The sequence below is a fragment of the Tenrec ecaudatus genome, chromosome 6, assembly GCF_050624435.1.
Source record: "Tenrec ecaudatus isolate mTenEca1 chromosome 6, mTenEca1.hap1, whole genome shotgun sequence".
Classification (NCBI taxonomy): domain Eukaryota; kingdom Metazoa; phylum Chordata; class Mammalia; order Afrosoricida; family Tenrecidae; genus Tenrec; species Tenrec ecaudatus.
The window spans coordinates 71,495,272-71,509,599 of record NC_134535.1 but is presented as its reverse complement, the minus strand read 5'-3'; the positions used below and the strand labels follow the sequence as shown (position 1 = coordinate 71,509,599).

General features: G+C 39.3%; 1 protein-coding gene across 2 annotated transcripts in view; it reads left to right on the top strand.

The window, feature by feature from the left end:
- Window positions 1–14,328, top strand: part of SLC16A7 (solute carrier family 16 member 7) — a 213,503-nt gene that overhangs the window by 68,774 nt on the left and 130,401 nt on the right. Inside the window, exon 2 of one of the 2 annotated variants that reach the window (XM_075551356.1) lies at window positions 3,447–3,542. The exons of the other annotated variant lie outside the window; for it this stretch is intronic. The gene's annotated coding sequence lies outside the window, so the exon portion shown is untranslated. The remainder of the gene's footprint in view (window positions 1–3,446; window positions 3,543–14,328) is intronic. 2 annotated transcript variants of the gene reach the window in all.

Sequence of the window (14,328 nt, the reverse complement as noted above, 5' to 3'; positions counted from 1 at the left end):
CCCTAAGATTATCTGCTGCCATTACTGAAAACTTTTTGAGTGTGCATTTATAGAATGCTACATACTCATATTTAGCTTTAATATAGTTTCTATGTTTTATTTTGAAGAATTTTTGCCTACTTTTTCAGATATAGCAATAAAATTGACAATCTCAGGTGATGCAATTTTTTGGTTTTTGTCATATATTTTTCTCTTTTACATTTTCCAGGAAATATCTTGTCAAAATATATTTTATTGATTGATTGATTAAAGTTTGTCCATAAGTGAGAAAAAAATTATAGACCTTTGGCCTGGTGCTAGGCAAGAGTAACTAGCTTCCAGAACAATCTCTGAATTATACTCCAGTCTCTCTCCAACCTCATGTCAAGATGAATTGACATTGATGACCTTGACAGTGTCAGGCATCATAATGCCTTTCATGTTTACGGTGCTTTGAAACATCATTCTGAAACTTACAAGGTGTTCCTTACCCCTGAACTTGTGTCTTGGAGCCAAGCACTCTCTCTATTACCCCTCTACTCCCATAAGGAGCTACAGTCTCCAAAACATAAGGGATATGTTCTACTATGCCCTATAGGGTCGTTTTGATTCCGATGGCAGAGGAGAGCTCTACACGTCTCCAGGAGCCCTTGGGAGTATAGTGGGTTACACATTGGACTGATAACTGCGAGGTCAGTAGCTCAAAACCACTAGTTGCTCAACAAGAGAAAGATGAGGCTTTCTACTCCCATAAAGATTTAGGGTCTGCAGAACCCACAGGGGCAGTTCTACTCTTTAGGGTCGCTTATGAGTCAGAATCTACTCGATGGCAGTGTGTTTGCATTTCATTCCTCTTTGATATATCTCTGGATGGCTACCTTACTTGAAGAGGGTGCATATTGGATATAACTGAGTTAATAGAAACTGCTGGGTTAATAGAAATCCCCCTGCAGGTGAGCCCATGGTATGTGCCATACCTGCTGTACCTTAAGCATACCGCTGCCTGGGTGATGAGCTTTGATTGTAACTAACATTCCTCAATCAACTAATTATGTCATGATCACAGACAGACATGGAACTTCCAGGCACCATTGAGCATGAAAATAATTATATTGAATTAGTTGCTGGTCCTTTCTAGCAGTATGGCCATTTAAAATATCTAAATAACAGCCTGTAAAATTACAGAATTAAAAGTATAAAATTTCCCTGATGATTGGATAAGATATTAGAGAATAATTTAGTCTTTCAAAGACTTAGAGAATCCTAATTTTTTTGCTTTTTCTTCTTAAGTTGATGGATTTTAAGTATAATGAACTGAGAAATTTCTCTTAGTTTATAGACTTGAGAGGAATAAATTGTAGACAGAATGTCCTTTTGGTAATTGTTTTTACATTATGGAGACTACAAAACAAGTGGTTTTCTTAAGCAAAACATTTTGTAAAATCCATCTATGATTTAGACTTGTATGTTTCAGAAGGTCTTAATTACTCAGTGTTGTACTAAGTGAAAATGACGGAAAAATGTCATTTGATTTAATTTTAACCACCTCTATTTTGCTTTCTCAGTCTCTCTTTTTCTTTACTTAAAATAGATCTGGATTTGGTAGATATAACCATTTTAACTGTAAAATAACATCTTAATTTTTACATAGTGACCCATAAACATAAACATTTAATGGCCATTTTCTGAAACCTAAAAAAAAAATGTTAATCTTCCCCAAAACCAATGAGAAGACTTTTGCAACCCTATTTTGACAGACACAGAAACAGCAAAAGCTATGAATTACAATGGTTTCTGATGGTCTCATGTTCCTGCGGAAACTCAGAGAATTTCCAGAGGAAAACAATGTAATTTTATTTTACATGAGCAACAAAATAAGGGGGGACTTGGATTTGTAGGCCTGGGTAAGCAACGTAATGATGCAGACCAAAGTGGAGTTTAGTAAATCATACTAATGTGAAGGGGCTTCAAAAGTTTGTGAGAAAATAGCATTAAAAATAGCATGAAGTAGGTTAAAAATTATATATTTCAGTGATCATCAACGAAACAACAGCTAATTGCAGTAAAATGCTGGGTCCTTAAAATATTTACTATGTAAATAAATTTAACTTATTCTGAGTGATAGAATTCTTTTTCCTACTTTGAGTCTAAATTAAAATGAATCCAGCTTTCACAACAAGGAGTTTCTTCATATGTAGAACTGATCATTTGTATGATATTTACTAAATTGTAGAAAATAATGTGTCCATAATCTGCTTATAGTTTTGGATGCTACAAAATAAGTGTATTAATTATTGATCTAGAATTCCTTTCATTGTGTGTTTCTGATGAAATCCAGTAACACTTTGAATTCTACCTAAATTACTGACTTTTCCTATAAAATATCCATCCTGGCCCATGTGAAATATTTTTTAACAATCTTTGTCAAACAATCTAGGTTTTCATGATCATATTTACTTAAGACAGGAAGCCATGTTTGGTTCAGTAAAATAATATGAGGTCTCATATATTTAAATAAATTCATATTTTTAAAGCAAGGAACCAGTAGGAAACTAATATTTATCAGATGTTTTTATGAGGTGTTTTTCACTTTCTTAAGTAGTAGCTAACAATTATAAAAATTATGTTTATTATTACACTCCTGCCAAACTCTGTGCTAAGTATTTTTAAAGTATTACATGAGTCAATAGTCACATGCTTAAGGCAAATACCACTTCATCTATAGTTCCTTTATTTCTTTTTTGTAAGAGAGTCAAGCACATATTTAATATCTTATTTCAAACCTATGTAATCAAAGGGAATTCAATAATTAATAGTTAACGTTTTGATTATTTACTTGAAGTGCATTTCCAGTATTTCCGTACTTCAGCTGCCTTTCTTTGTAGTAGGACAACTTCTTTCAATTAAAAATATACAAAAAAAACTTTCATTAAGACATGATTCTTTAGTTTTAAAATTATTTTAATATAAATAAAGTTTTACAACAACTATGTAAATATTTCAGGTGATTACTTTCTAAACACTCACACACCCATGCACACACACACACACGCACACACACACATGCACACACATCACTTTATCAAAAGTAGAGAGGGGGAAATCACCCAAAAGTTCAAAGCATTTATAGTTTTAATTTCTAGAGACTGGTTTGAAATTAATCGCACAGATTTTTTATATGGCATAACTACAATGTGCATTGGGAAATTGGATTTAGAATCAAATAATGCTTACAAATAAACTCAGGACATATGGTCATGTGTGATATGGATTAGTTAGCATCGAGAGGGGAGTCTTTAAACCACATCTTGGAAATGTAAAGCACGTCCACAGAGCTGTTTCAGCCGGTGTAGTTGAACACTACATACTCTGGCAGAAGCCCTGTAGATATCCAGTAGCATACTTCTCATATTTTTAGGTAAGCTTCTCAGCATTTAGATGGTTTCTCTATTCTTGGATTCTTCTAGGAGTTGATCTGAATGTGATGTTTTCTGGAGAAACCATAGACACGGGACTCTTGGAAACCAGAGGACTCTAAAACTCCGTGCCAGTAGTGCTGCTTTGTGAGTACCTTTGCTGTGTAATATTTATTCCTTGTCTAGAAAATTATTCTGTTTCCTGCTTTTGTGATTTGGTGGATCTGAATGTGAAAGATAATACTGCCTTTGCTGTAGTTAAATCTCTGAAAAAATCTGTAGCTGATCTTAAAATAGGCATTTGACTTCTATTCCTTTCCTCAATCCATAGTCTGTGTGGTGCTGCCTAAGAGGTTAAGCCTTATGTTCTATGCCTATAAAACGGAGCTGAATAAAGGCCTTTGCTTCTTCAAAAGCTGCCAGGTTTCAAATGAAATACTAGAAATGTATTGTTATTATGGCATGCTTACAGTCTTGGCTACTAAGCCAAAGATAGGTGGTTTAAATCCACTCAGTAACTTTGGAAGACCTGGGCCTCTACCACTGACAGATCTCAGCTACTGAAAACTCTGGAAAGCTGCTCTGCTCTGAAGTACACAGAGGGGATTGCCTTGAGTTAGAATTGACTCGACGGCAACTTTTTTGTTATTGTTATTGGTGGTGTTGTTTATTGACTAATTAATATGAATGTTGGTTTTAACATAACTGGTAATTTTATTATGTTCTCTGCATCAATGGTACCTTTAACAATTACTTTAATTAAAATGATCATATTAGAATTTATTTTTAGTCATATTTTATTCACACAGGGCTTTAGCACTTACCAAGAAATCCCATACTCATGATTTAGTGTAATTTGTTTATTGATATTGCTCTGGGTATACAACAGGCCAGGCCCTTCCACAGTGTTGATTAGGAATCTGATGCCTGTCCTAATAGACTGTTACTGCTATCGAAGAAAGTTTTAAATGAGATTTTCTGAAAACGAGCCCATCCTCTTTTCAGGAACGATATGGAATTGTTCACATTTATCTGTTTACCTTGGGATTGCTACATTATAACTCTTTTGAGTAGTGTGCTCTGTTTATAAAGTTATTATCAGCTGTTTGTCATGTGAAATTCCTGGTTGTAAGCGCTCTCTTACCTCCACATCGTGAACAGATCTTACTGTGCCCCTGTGCCAGATAGAATAATGGCCCCAGAAGCACTTGCGCATCTTAATCTTAAGGGGTTCTGAATATGGTATGTTTTACGTAGGACTTGGAAACCATTTATTTTGCTGACAATTTGCCTTTCTAACCTCGGAGCCGTGATGGCATACTGGGTGTGCATTGCGCCGCTAACAGCAATGGTAGGTCAAAACCGTCAGTCACGCTACAGGACAAAGTCAGGGGTTCTGCCCCTGAGGAGTTACAATCTTGGAAACCACAGGAACAGACCTTCCTGGCCTGATAGGTGCACTCTAAGTCAGCATCGACTCCATGGCAGTGAGTGAGACCCCGGAATACTGAATCAGAATCTACTTTTTACCAAGATCACCTAAGAACAGGGGATTGAAGAGGATTAAATCATTTAGATCACAAGGGGAAATTCCTGTTGGGAATAGAAGAATAAAACTTGTTAATTAGCTGGTATTCTTGATGTCATGTCACTGACTTGATAGCAGTCAGTGAGATCCGGGAACACTGAATCAGAAATTTTTACCAAGGTCCATAAAAATCACCCAGGACCTTTGCCTAAGTCTTTGCTGATTAAGGATCTGGGGTAGAAATACAGATTTTTAGCAGGGGATTAGAGAAGATTAAACCATTTAAGAACCAAGATCATATTACAAGGGACAATCCTGATGCAAATAGAAGACTTAAGGTTGTTAATTAGCTGATACTGAAATCATTCTTGATTTTATGGGTTGACTCAGTATAACCATAAGGATCCTTTTGTGATAAACAAGCAACCCAAGGCCTTTAAATAGATTCTGACTCGTAATGATCCTGTAGGACAGAGTACAACAGTTCCTTGGACTTTCCAATTATAAAACTTTATGCAATCTATGCAACCTCATCTTTGTCTCTCAGACTGTCTGGTGGGTTTGAACTGCTGACCTTATGGGAGGAGTGGAGATGTGAAATAGAAGAGGCCAGTTATATTTGAGGAAAACCAGACATGTCACTGATGTAAGAGCACAAATTGTGTTGACTGTTGATTAGCCATGTAGCCAATAAACTCATGGTTCCAAGGCAGCCTGCTAACTGTAGGATCAGCAGTTTACAGCCACCAGTCGCTCTGTAGGACGAAGATGGCGCTGTCTACTCCCAGATACTTCAGGGGGCAGTTCCACCTTGTCCTATGGGTCATTATGAGTCAGGATGACTCCATGGCTGGGAGTTGGGTTTTGGGTTTGGGTCCCTTGTATTTCAGATATCTGTGTGAAGAATTAAAAAAAAAATAAAAGGACACAGATAAGTTGCCTCACAAAGTCAATGCCAGTTTGAAAATTGTGTATTAGGATATGGTATTCTCCTGGCCTTTGCATAAAGATCTTTCTCATGGCCAACAAGTTGTTTCCAGCTCATGTGTGGGGACAGTTAACTTCAAATCATGACTGTCCTATAGGCCAGGGTATAGCTGCCCTTGGTTTCCCGAGGCTGTGAATCTTTATAGAAGTACAAAGCCTTGTCTTTCTTCCAGGGGAATTTGTGGGCTTGAATCCCAAACCTTGAAGTTATCAGCCTGAGGAAGAAACCACCACACCCCAAGGTCCCTTCACTCTCACTACAATTGAATGCATTCTGACTCATGTCAACCCTGTGAAACTGCACCTTTGCCTTTACAAGACCTTCTTGTCATTCTCCTTTGGAAAAGCTGGTGGTTTTGAATCCCCGACCTTGTGATTAGCAAGGCCACCAGGACTCCATAGGAGGAGTAGCCTGGTCTTACAGGTCCACCTGTCTCCACAACTAGAATCTGGTTAAGGTCAGAAATCATCTGCCCACAATGAAAGTCCATGAAGTCATTGAAATAATGTAGGGAAGGTTTCAGTTACAGTAAGTACTCAATATCTTGCATGTCTTCTTTACCTCTGCTTGCATTTATCCTTTGAAACACTATCAAGAAATCAGTAAGGTGGGCTCTTAAAGGCTTGAAGGTAAACAAGTGGCCATCTAGCTGAGAAGCAGCAAAACCCACACGAAAGCAGCACACCAGCCTGGACCATTATTTGACCATTAGCCTTGACATGAACCCAATGCATCCATAGTCTCTGTAAAAGAGATGAGGATACTGGGAGTGGGTTAGAGAGTTTTTAACAGGGGGGGAAACAGTGTTGAGTATACATAGCTGAATACAACTCTTTTTTTTAAATCATTTTGTTGTGGGTTCATATAACTCATCACAATCATGCATCAGTTGTGTAAAGCACATTCGTTGCCCTCATCATTCTCAAAACATTTGCTCTCTGCTTAAGCCCTTGGCATCAGCTCCTCATTTCCCCCTCCCTCCCCCCTCCCCCTCCCTCACGAACCCTTGATAATTTATAAATTGTTATTATTTTGTCATGTCTTACACTGTCCAACATCTCCTTCCACCTACTTTTTTGTTGTCCATCCCCCAGGGAGGATGCCATGTGTAGATCCTTATAATCAGTTCCCCTTTCTATCCCACCTTTCCTCCACCCTCCCAGTATCTCCACTCTGACTTACCACTGGTCCTGAAGAGATCATCTGTCCTGATTTCCCTGTTTCCAGTTCTTATTGGTACCAGTGTACATCCTCTGGTCTAGCAAGATTTGTAAGGTAGAATTGGGATTATGATAGTGTGTGAGGAGGAAGCACTTAGGAACTAGAGGAAAGTTGTATGTTTCATCATTACTACCCTGCAGCCTGACTGACTCATCTCCTCCCTACAACCCTTCCATAAGGGGATGTCCAGTTGCCTACAGATGGGCTTTGGGTCTCCACTCTGCACTCACTCTCATTTACAATGATATGAATTTTGTTCTTTGATGCCTGATACCTGACCTGTTTGACACCTCATGGTCACACAGGCTGGTGCGCTTCTTCCATGTGGGCGTTGTTGCTTCTGAGCTAGATGGCTGCTTGTTTACCTACAAGCCTTTAAGATCCCAGATGCTGTATATTTTGGTAGCTGAGCACCATCAGCTTTCTTCAATACATTTGCTTATACACATATTTGTCTTCAGCAATTGTGTAGGGAAGGTGTGCATTTCATGTGCTTGGTAAAGCCCCCTCAAACCAGGATCTGTTTTATATAACAGCTTTATTAATATGATATACTTCTAGTTTAGCTTAAATAAAATATAACAACTGTGTACAAATCTGTTTTCCACCCGGGAAGAGTGTACATTGAAAAAAGGGAACTTCCCTTATATTTCCTGGTAGCTCAACTGCTCATAGCATAACGACTTTTGTATGCTAGTTGCTTATTAAATATTGGTTGGGTAAATTTATTGAAAACAAGGAATAAAATGCATCCAGTCAGGGGCTCGTTGACCCACTCATTTAATTCTTGAAACTGATATTGAATTGGAGAATGTGTCTTGAATATAGATAAATTACAAGTCTCCTTTGAGTTTATCCTCACAGTTTGTGCTTCCCCTTTGTGGGCACAGGCTCCCCCTAGTGATATGACCATGTGATATAGAGGGACTCCGCATGCACCTCCTGACAGGAAGGCTCAACTGGAAGGGAGAAACCCCGGACACTGGTGCAACGAGCTTGCATAGACTTTTCTTCCCAATTTAGCCGTCAGCTGCGAGATGGAAAGAAGTGTTGTTGTAGAAGTATGTCCAGAAGGAAATGTGAAGCCAGTGGTCTGAATCTGCTTGATGGCGGTGAGTTATTTGTGGAGGTAGATCAGAAGTAGGATGCTCAGAAAAGTCAGGCATTTATTCAACGTAAGAAGTATAGTGAGATCTATAGAACACCATGCACTCTAGATAGTTATAATGTAAAATCCTATCATTTGGATGATAAGGGGAATTTACTGGATTGCTCAGACCCCCTCTAACTATAACATTCCAAGATCCTAAGGATCACCTTGTACTAAAATATTCTTAAAATGTTGTCTGGACTCAGTTTTGAAGCCCTGGCTGTGGGACAGTCTATTTCTCTTCTTGAGTAACTGGTTAAATCTACTTTCTACTCCGCCCCTTCATCAAGTTATCAAGAGCCTGGACCACTGCTCACTCATGGTAATGTAATTATCCTAGAGTTGAGTAACCAGCAATTAAGGGCAGCACCAAAGTCCCTGAACCTACAAAATTTACAGTATCTAGTCCTCAGGAAGTCTGCAAAGCCCATCTAATCCAGCCTTGCTTGCTACATAAATAACCCCCTCCAAGAATTCTAGCTGGTTGTTACCTTGTCCCAGGATGCAACCACTTAGGTGGCTCTGTGTCACATTATGCTCTCTCCCTGACTCTAAGAACTGTGAGTATATTAAATCCAGTTATGTCATGCCCCCCCAAAGTATAGACCTGAACCCAAGCTTTTAGCTCTACATCCAATACCATTCTTAACAGAACCCTTTGACTAGGGTGCAGACGGCTAGCATGAGGTCTACAACAGGGTGGGAAATACTTCTTCTCCAGAGTGACAACACCTGATGGAGCCTGTCACAGGGTGGCAAGGGCAAAGGCAATCTGCCGTCTTCTCTGCCTGCTGGTGAAGAGGACTTCAATTAAGTATGGTCCACGTGGTGAGCTGGGGAGAGAAGGGAAAAACAGAAGCCATAGGATGTTATCAAGTCCCAGGGCATAATTATAAAACTATCTTTGCCATATGAGTTCTATATTTGTTTTCTTATCTTTTCCCCTTGACATTCATGGTCATGAGAAAGTGGTATCCATTTAAAATAATGTCATGCAAAGTAAACATTGCTTTAGTATACAAACTTCTGGAGGTGTGGAAGGAATCTTCATGCTTACTGGGAACTGACTGACCCAGAGGACTTAATGTCGCTTTAAATTCTCTTTCCCCCTTTTGCTAATATCGAATGCCTTGGCAATGTTTTTAAAATGGGAGAAATAATGGCTTCTCAATTTACAAACGGTAGCAGAAAGCCAAAACAAATTAGAACGCCTTGCTAGAACTATTGGCTCTAAAGATAGAAGGAAGTTATGCACTTGTTAATATTACTTTGTAATATATCTTCCAAGATTTGTGTGCGTGTGCGCGCACACACATGCAGGTAGGCGGTGGTGGCAGGTGATGTAAAGGGGTGATAGAGGTCATTGATCAATGTTGACTGCCTATATTTGTGTCATAGTCGGAGCTTGGATTAGCTGTAAAGGTTAACGTGGGTAAATAAATGGAGATTGTACTTGAGAGACTTGATTTTGGGGTAACAAGGGTGGCTATTAAATTTTTTGAAGCTGAATGGTAGCAAGGAAATGAAGGAAAGGAGATGGGGTCCTTTTAGGAATAATGTGCACAAAGTTGGCGACTTTGATTCGATAGTATAGATTGGAGGGTAGGGAAGAAACTTAGCTGCCTCTGAGATTTCGAGCTGCGTCACTGGCACTGTATTGGGTTCTTCAATAGAAATTGGCGAGGCCACAGTGCATGCTGCAGCTGACAGCAGGGAACTAAGTCAAATCAAAGATTCTGAGTGAGAGAATATTTTTCAAAGCATTCTCTCACTGAACAGGTTCCCTATCTTCACATCGTGCAACCGGATCTTCCAATGTCAGGGTGACAGCCAAAGAAGGAGGAGCCTTCTGTGTTCCCTGCATTCACACCGCCCATCCAATAATTCTGTTCCATTAGCAAGCGGCGCTTGGCAGCAAGAAGGAGCTTTTGTTGACGTGGTGGAAAATGTGTCCATTTCGGGGCTAGGGCCTATCCTATTTTCCTGTGGCACATTGAAATGGTAAAGGGAAAGTAAATTTGAATAATGCTCCTTCTTTTATAATTATGCAAAAATAAAGAAAAAATGTTTTATGTCATGTCTGAGAGATAATTAACCCAGAGAAAGAGCTTAGATTGTTGTCTTTTACTATATGCTGACTTTTAGTTCCATTGAAATTCTAGAGTTTAGAAAATAATGGGGCCACAAGCAGTCTGCTTAAGTGAATTACAAGATGATCATAGTCTTTCTTGGGAAAACAAAGCAAATTTATCCAGTTAAGGAAAGCATTGCATTACAAGAGTGATTTTTGTTAACTTTTTGAGTAGTTCACTAATGCTTCCCAGCAAATTTCTCTCTCTCTCTCTCTTTCTCTCTCTCTCTCTTTCTCTCTTTATCTCTCTCTATATAAACTTTATATATAAATATGTTATATATATTTTAAATTTTATAAATATTTTAACTATATATAGCTATGTAAACTTTCTGCTCTTCAGAATTCCTTGCACTTTTCACATGAAAACCATGGATTTTCCACAATTCATTCCATTTTTATTCCTTATTGTAATTTGAAAAACATCAAACTCTCACAAGGGATATGTGCAAATGCTGCATGGGATGTGGGAGTAATATTGTTAAGACGTCATTGCTGAGACTTATTGTCGTGTTTTCAATGAAGAATTAATAATAACCTGTACCAAGACCACATATGCTATTCACTAGTATTTCCACCTGAGACTGAATTTCTCTTCTATCATCTCCAAATTACGAGGAGTTCTAGAAACGAGAATAATTTTTAAATGTCTTGGGTTATTATAGTATTGGAAATACTCTTGAGAATTTGTAACCTTGGCAAAGGTTAGTCACCTTCAGCCATTTTCTCTCCAGGGCGTGTGGAAACCTGGTGAGCAGGTCTGCTTTGCATTTGTTCTCTCCTTTCTCAAAGGACTGGTAAGCACACCTGTCATCTCCCGCAGAGCTCAGTGTGAAAGTGTGTATGTTGTCGCTTAGTTTCAATGCTGTGATTTCTGTGTGCTTTGTCTCATTACCAAATGTAGTGTGCCAAATTATGTGATTATTTATGTGCCAGAGGTTAACACGAAAGTCCCCTGGCTACTCTTTATTTATTTTTGTCCTTTAGCAAACCTGGCATTCATTTTCTGAATGCTTAGCCAATTTGATAAGAATTGTTACTAAACCCACTGATCCAACTGACTTGATTCCAACTCATAAGACTAGAATCCCCCACCCCCACTAGGGTTCCCAAGAATGTGCCCTTAAAGAGGCAGGCTGCCTCATCTTTTTCTTTTGCCTGGCTGGGGGGTTCCAATTCCTGTTCTTGTAATCAGCGACCAGGTAATGATTCACTGCACCATGAGGACGCTTAAAATAATTTATTAGGAGACATGTCTTATATGAAGCAATATATATTGTAGACTTAAAAAGCAACTATATAAATTATAATTTGATCATTTAAAACTTTCCTAATCAGCTTAATAAACCATGGTTTTGATCAATTGGATAATTTTTTGAAAACATTAATATGAAAATGCTAGTAGTCAAAATCATAAACGAGAACAAAATATACTAACACTCCTGCCAATTTTATTAAAAATGGATTTTATGTTATAAAATTGCATTTCTGTTAATACCCTTTTTATATATCAAGCTTAGCTTTACATGTCTATCCTCAATATACCTTAGAATATTTTATAATAATAATAATAATTTAAGCATGCTTATGAGGGCTTTCTAAATTCAGCATCCTTGGAATAAATGGCACATTTTACTTAAGAAGGTTAATAATTATCTCTTCCTAACTTCTTATAATGCTATCGTAATATAAAAAGTATTTGCTAAGACACACAACTTTATTGAAATTTTACTCCTACATCTATCTGCCCCTTCAGCAGTGCACTTGAACAGTTCTCTTTAAAGATGTTGCACGCTGTGGAGTCACTGGAACAATTTGGCCTGTTTTCCTAGCTTGACCGGGATCATCTCCGAGGCTAGCAAGTGGCAGTTGATCCAAACAAGAGGGACCCCATGGGAGCTCCATGTGGACTAAGACTCAGGAAACATGATGTAATTTATCATGTGAGGTGGTAAGGCTGTTAGAGGCCCTGAAACCTGGGGCTCACAGGAGCTTTTTGGTGGTGACCATGTATAAGATAAAGCTGGTGTGTCACTTTTGGGGACATAGAATTCACATCCTGGGACCCTTCCAAGACATAGCCTTATGTTTCTCTGTTTGTGTCCTTTTGGTTATACTAAGTCTCCACCCGTAAGTATCATGTACTTGCCATGAATGGAATGGCTCGAGTAAAACTGATGCCTGCATAGGAGCAATGCGAGCCGGTCAGGGCTGTGAACCTGGCTGTCTGAAAGAAGACGTCTTTCCACTGTGTGCTTCTGGAGCTTTCTGCAGCTGCTTACATTCAGAAGGGCTGCACGGGCACTGAAAACAGTGTGTGTCTAACTTGTGAGTTCGATTCAGCTCCAGGTAACAAGGGTCAGAGAGCGAGAGTGCTCCTTGGGTGGCTGGTGATGCACCTGGCAAAATGGGAAGGTGCGAACTAGCTCATCTCCACACTTTGGGAATTGAGTTAAATTGAGACCATTATCACACGATTAGCAGCGAAGATGCGATTTACCCGTCTTCTTTAGTGCACATGTCACCTCTTTCAATTTGATCATTTTAAAATGCATAGGGTAATTTATTCCATGTATTAAAATCTTAGTGTATGTCTGTTAAAATAGTGTGGTGTCTACGACTGACCTTTTTTCAGTCACACCAGGGAGAAGAGAACTCAGCTCCCATCTGCCCAGGGATGGGTGCTCTAAGGCAGAGATGTATTTTCTCCCCCGCGTCGGACACCAGCACCCCTTGCAGAGTGCTCTGCTTTCCTGCTGGGTTTGACCATCCATTGTGATGGCTGCACAGAACTGGCACTGTTCATGATTATGGGTTTATTAGCAAAGTTAACAGACAGATTTAGAATTTTTCAGGATACAGTTCTTTCCTCTGCTGAACCTCTTCTCCTCAGTGCTCACAGGCATGTCTGTCTGGTCCTCTGCCATGCAGCTCCTTGATTATGTCCAAAGGGCACTCAGCAAGGCAGCCTCCTGCACCAAGGCACTCAAGTTTACTCTTTGTATGGGCTAAGAAGCCTATCGTTCTGTCTGATGGTCTGGGTGCTGCCGTCTTTCCTGCCTTTTAAGCCACCGCCAATTCTTCATATTGAGATTTTTGGATTCACCCTGCACGTGGCTCGTCATCTTCATGGCTATGAAATGATCTGTTCCTGCTTCTTAAATGGTTCCCTTTATACCTAGTGGAATGGTGCCATTGACCAGTCCCCACACACCTTTCATGCATGTTCCCACCCTCACTTTGGTGAGAGTTACAAAGATTGTAAATCAGAGGGCCATGCCAAGAGCCTAATCTCTGTATGTTTTTATTTTAGTGTAATTGTTCAAAGTTTCAATATGAGAGAGAGAAACACAACATGTCTTACTTTGTAAAACAACTTCTCTACTTCTTTAAATTGCTAGCGTGTTTTTGTTTAATGTTATTAACCTGAGTTTTGTAACCACTGTATACACTTATAAATTTCGACTGTTGCAATTTGGGGGAGGCACGCTTTACAACCTGCTGTGTTTGGTGCTCGTGTCTTAAGGACTGACAGCTTTCATAACACAGATCAAATGTGCTTCATCTGTGGACCCTGCAGAGGCTGGGCTCCCCCCCGGTTAGATGAGAAAGTACACTGGAGTTAGACTCTAGACCTCAATATTTACTGGCAGCAGCGCAGTGATTATTTAATATAGATCTCAGCTCTCGTCTCAAACTCCCATCAAGCAACCCTTTCTTGATGGGTTTGGGGAAGCGAAAGTGGAGAAGATACTGAGATAATTCAGTGGTGAGTGGTTGTTAACAGGATTTGTTGCAATTGTCATCCTGCTGGGTATAAAATAAGCCGTTTCAGCAGCAGAGGGAAATATGTCTGTGGTGGAATGTGTGCTTTGGACCTCAGATCCCAGTGCAGTGAAACTCCTTGACCGCTGA